The sequence below is a fragment of the Rhinopithecus bieti genome, unplaced genomic scaffold (genome assembly GCF_001698545.2).
Source record: "Rhinopithecus bieti isolate Rb0 unplaced genomic scaffold, ASM169854v2 scaffold_10354, whole genome shotgun sequence".
NCBI classification, from domain to species: Eukaryota; Metazoa; Chordata; class Mammalia; order Primates; family Cercopithecidae; genus Rhinopithecus; species Rhinopithecus bieti.
In genome coordinates, this window is record NW_016806491.1 from 90,959 (window position 1) to 96,234 (window position 5,276).

The 5,276-nt window shown below is 51.2% G+C and overlaps 1 protein-coding gene across 2 annotated transcripts in view; it reads left to right on the forward strand.

Moving 5' to 3' along the window:
- The window catches only part of BACH2 (BACH transcriptional regulator 2), a 385,872-nt gene continuing 380,596 nt past the window's right edge, over positions 1–5,276 (forward strand). For both annotated transcript variants that reach the window (XM_017876778.1, XM_017876780.1), the window contains exon 1: positions 1–364. The gene's annotated coding sequence lies outside the window, so the exon portion shown is untranslated. The remainder of the gene's footprint in view (positions 365–5,276) is intronic.

Consider the following 5,276-nt stretch of genomic DNA (forward strand, 5'->3'; position numbering starts at 1 on the left):
AANCNGCGCCGAGCCGCCGCCGCCTCAGCAGCAGCAGCAGCAGCAGCGGCAGCAGCAGCGGCCGTGCACGCCTGGGCTGCGGTCGCACAACGCTAACGTGAGCGGCCGCCGCCCTCGCCACCCCGCCTGCCCACTCCCGCCGCCGCCCCGCTCTCGCTTTCTCCCCGGCCTCCCCTCACCCCTTCCCCTCCCCCTTCCCGGCGCACTCGGGGGGCTGGGAACGAGCTGCCATGTGATGCGCGTCCTCTCCGCGAGCTTTCGGTGACCCCCGAACCGCCCACCTCGCCGGCTGCCGGGAGGGGGCTGCGAGCCGGGAAGACGCGGAGAAGAGGAGGCGGAAAAGGACGCAAAGTTCTCCGGCGAGGTGAGTCCCGGGGCCCGGACCCGGGGCCCCGGCGCCGGGCGGGGTGGCGGGGCAAGTTTGCGGGGGGAGCGAGCAGGCAGGGAGGCGTGGGGAAGCGGCGCGGGAAGCGAGCCCCTGCCGCCGGGCGCGCAGCCGCCCTCCCCGCGCCCTGCCCGCTTTTATGGCATTTTCTAGGAACGGGAAGGGGGTGGGAGCCGAGCCGGCGGCCGCGCCGCGCCGAATATGCGCTCTCCCGCCCGGCTGTTTACGGCGGCTGAGGCGGCATTGTATTTTGCTGGCGTCGAAGGGTGTTTTGGAACAGCAGGGGGAGGAGGAGCAGAGGGTAATAAGTCAGGCGTGGGGAGGGCGGGCTGCAGGGAGGCGCGCGTCTGCGCGAGCCGCAGCAGCTGTCAGACCCGCGGCCCTGCCTCCGACCCAGGGAGGCCCGGGTGCCCCGACCCCCAGCCCGCGATCCCCGCGCAAGGTCGGGCGGCCTCCTCCTTAACCCCCGGCGTGCGCGCCCCGGGCTGCTCCGCGAGGACCTTGGCCGCGGCGCCTTTGCGCTCAGCTGTCAGCCGCCGCCGGGTGGCCCGGACCACCGCGACCGGCGGGAAATCAAAGCCCAAGTTTAGGGTCGCCGGCAGAGGCGAGCTGGGGGCCTCGCGGCGCAGACCTGGGTCGAATCTCTCCTAGCGAAAGATCGGGTTGTCAGAAAGTGTCCCGCATAGCTAAGACCTAAGGGCTCCAGGCTTCTGAGAGGGAAACCTTGCACCCCCTCTCCCACAGATCCTGCATGAAGTCAAAGTGCAACACACACACCCTACACGCCAGTCTCCAAGCCCCAGAAGCTTCACACAGGAGACTGGTTTATGAAGGGGACACTGCCCTCCCCGTCCCCGCGCCGACGCGCTCCGTGGCTCCGCTGTGCTTCCCTCACTCGGCGGGTGTTCGGGAGCCCGGCGCCGCTGGAGACGGCGGCGGGCGGCGCTCACGGGCTACCCCAGGTGCCCACGGGGGGAGAAACTGGAGCGAGCATATCGGCGACCTCAGTCTGGCCGAGGATTTGCAGGAACTCGGACCGTGAGGGGAAGCGGGCAGGGCTGGGAGTGAGTGTGTGAAGGGGCGGCACACTCCTGGCTTCCGGGGTCGCGGGCGCGCGGGGCATCCCCAGCGCTCTCCCGCGCGTAGGCGAGTTTGGCAACTTGAGGGAAGTTCTGGCGCGGCCGCTGCCGGGGTGGTTTGTGGCCCGAGGAGGCGCGCCTCGCAGCCTGCCCGCCAGGTCACCGCCGTCGCCGTGACCCGTAGCCGCTGGGAAAAGAGAGGGACCGGGGCGCCCCACCCGCGAACGCGAGATGGACCCGCACCCTCCCGGCGGGCCCGCGGACGGCGAGACGCGGCGTTCCTGGTTTTCACCTTCGCTGTCTAGTGCTGCAGTCTCTCACTCTCTGTGTAAATTTCATCTGTTGAGTGTATTTAACTAAAAAGGGTAATTACTTCAGATAAAATCCTTTCCTGCCTAGTGGGAACCTTGGCGGAGATGATGCCTAATGAGATATTTTGCTTTTGTCTGTTTAGAGTAACATTAGAGATGTTAACGCTGATAACGGTTTTCTCAGATCATTAAAATGTAACATGTAGGAAAGGCATGTCGAGCTGCAAAGGCTCGGGCTGACATGAAAGAAGCTGAGCGTGAAAGACTGCCCCTCCTTTGGCGGAGAGGGCTATTTTGGTAAAGCAGCGGGCGTCTTGCTTAAAATGTGAGCTCGCCCCACCCTGGTTCTCTGGCTCCTCCCGAGTAAACGGCGTTTTTCATTCTTGCAGGTAATAATAAACGTGAGTCAAAATGACATCTTGTTAGAATTAGTCTTTAGTCTGTAAGAGAGATTGCCAAATTACAGTGTTGCGTTCAAACTGCTCCAGTGAAAGGTCTGTCAGCATTTCCATTGTAAATTCAGTTTTTCTGGAGTTTATAATTTCACCACAAAACTTTGAGTGGCTGAAATGTTTTCCCTTCTAGTGTTCTGGTTTTTAAAAGAAATGTATTGATTGACCATTTCCAGCATCCTTTTAACTCCTGAAACCTGAATATCATTCAAATAGGAGAAGTCCCAGAAATGGAACACATAACCGTGGAATAAAGTATTTTTGTTAGAACATAACTTTATTGGTGCAGAGCCGTATTTTCATTTTGGGTGGCGGGAGGCTTCAGGTTTGCCATTTGGTAATCATGAATGTGTTGAGTAAATTCTTCTGTCTATTCTGCAGGTGGACTGAAATGTCAGTTGGTGGTGTGTTTGCCAGGATTACATGGAGACACACACTCCTCAGTTAAGTGTGTGTCTGAACTCATAGCTAAATTATGAACACTCCTGTTAGTTACTTTTTTGGTTCTTTGTATGTTGCATGTCAAGATCTGCTATGAAGAAGAAGGGGTGAGGTGAAAGGGAGGGAGGGGATCAGGATTCACTTTCAGTATTACCAGTGCCTGGGAGAAAGCCATTTATTCTCTTGCTATTGAATTATGCCCTTTGACTCAGTATCTTCAGGCAATTCTTTTCCAGTGGCTCACCTCTGGCTGCTGTGTAAGGGGCTTAATTATTTGCAAACTGCCTTGAAATCCCTGGATGAAAGGCACTGAATAAGTGCACAGTATTGTTATTCAGATATGGAATTTAATGATCCATTACAGTTCATCAGGAAAAGGCACTTTGCAGTGATGGTAGGAAATGTTTCCACCTGATAGAGGGTAATAATAACTGCTTAAAAGTAGATTCAGATTACAGATGAGACAATTAACTCTAGCCATGTGCTCTTCAATTTGTTGCAATTCATTTTGTGATCAAAGTGAGTCATAGAGAGCCAGATGGTCAGGTTCATGTTCAGATCTCTCCTAGGCCAGCCCTTCGCTTCTGGGCCCACTGTCTGCACAGCCGACAGGACTTAGTTATTCATTAGTGCTTGTGAGCTGTTTCTCAGAATTCGTAATCGAGGCTCCTGTGATGCCAACAAAGGGGCTCAAGCCAATCTGTATTGTTGAGAGCGGTTTAATTTTACTTGGATTAACTTTCAGTGTCTCTGGTGTGGATCCAGTCTTAACAAAAAGGAAAGAGACCCTAGTGGCTCTCTATCTCTGCTGTGCCTGGCCCCTCTACTCTAGTTTTTGAACCTCAGATTTCAGGGGTGTGATATCTAGCTTACTGTAAATACAGGCTTGATTGTTAATGAATGAGAGAATACTTAGATAAATAATTATCTTCCTGTGTGTCCAGGGGGTGAGAGCCAGGACTAGCTTCATGGGCATAAGACCTGTGTAGTTACATAGGCCCCCTTCCCCTTCCCTGGTCAGAAGGACCTCACATTTGGTTTAAGGTTCTGCTGTTTTCTTCGGAAATTCTTAATAATTTTTGAACAAGGGGCCCCTCGTTTTCATTTTTCACTGAGCCCCACAAATTATGTACCTACCTGGTTCTGGTGAGGAGCAGGGCATAGTGTAGAGTGGCAGGCTGCCCCTACTTAACTCGTAGATTCTTGCCAGGGAAGAGTTGGTAGGACTACTGGCTTTGTGTTGCCACATCATTTGGTTTTTCCAGGGGAAGCTGGATATTGGATATTTATGTGGAATTCCCTGATTTTTAAATATTGGCTCAAATCTTTAAAACATTTTTGGATTGAAAGCATATGTAAGAGCTAGAGTCGGCCTGTGGGCTGCTTGTCTCCCACCACTGAACATACTGAAACATCTTTTTTGTTTAATATCTTTCTATGTCTCTATTTGGCCTGGCATATAGTGGATGATTTGTGAGTGTGCACCCAGTGAATGGTTACAACTAGCTGGAAAATAGAAAGTTGCAAAAAAAAAAAAAAAAAAACTAAATCAAATCAACACTGAGTCCCACTCAGGGATTGATCAGCTTCCTTTTTAACAGAGAATTTGGCATGAAAGGCTGAATAATTTAATACCATGAGTACAATGTGATTCCTTGCAGGTGAATAATCCATTACTTTTGAACCACCTGCCATATATTAGTTGTTGTTGACCAAATGGGGTAACTTGGCTGGGTAATGCCTGAGGACCTCCATGGGAGTTTGACATTTGAGAACACTCACCAAAATAATAGTTTTGATTTACTGAATCTGCACTATGTGCCAGACCTAGTGCTGACTACCTTACCTGTATGTACCTCGTTGACTCCTCAAAGCAACCCTTTGAAATGGGTGTCGTGCCTGTCCATTCTGCAGAGTTAGAAGAACTAATCTCATGTTGGAATGAACTTAATCTGAATATAGTGCGTGTTTTCTTAAATGTCTAAAGGTTATTTCCCCATTCTATGTACACAGTCCAGTCCTGGAATCAATGACTGGGCATGGTGTAGGACTGTGGCATACGGAGAACATGGTCCCTGCCCTCACATACACAGAACAGAGAACAATATAAAATGTAACACATTTGTCAAAATCTGCAATTCAGATAGCGGACGGACCGGACGCTGTGCGTCTGCCTCCCTGTTTCTCTCCTTTCCCTGTCTGGGTGTTGAAGAAGCTTCAGCGACATATGACTCTGTCAGAGGTATTCACAGTTCAGGAGTCAGGGCTGGTTGCAAACATTGGAATTTCTTTGGAAAAGAAGACAAGCTTTTGGCAGAGCTGGGGCCACATGTGGGAACACAGCACCAAGGCCTTGGGAATGACGGAAAATTCCTTCTGTCTTGTTAATGGCAATATGTGACCTGTGCTGTCCTCCTATCTTTAAATTTTAAGTAAGTATTTACAGATTGTTCAAGTCCAAACTGAAACCTGCTGTGAACTAAACATTTTGTAAACTCAGTAAGATTGCCCAAAATGTAACTCACCTTTCACCTTTTTTTTTTTGTTTGCAATGACCTTTAATTTAAAAAAAAGAAAGTAGTTCCTTTTTTTTTTTTTTTTTTTTTTT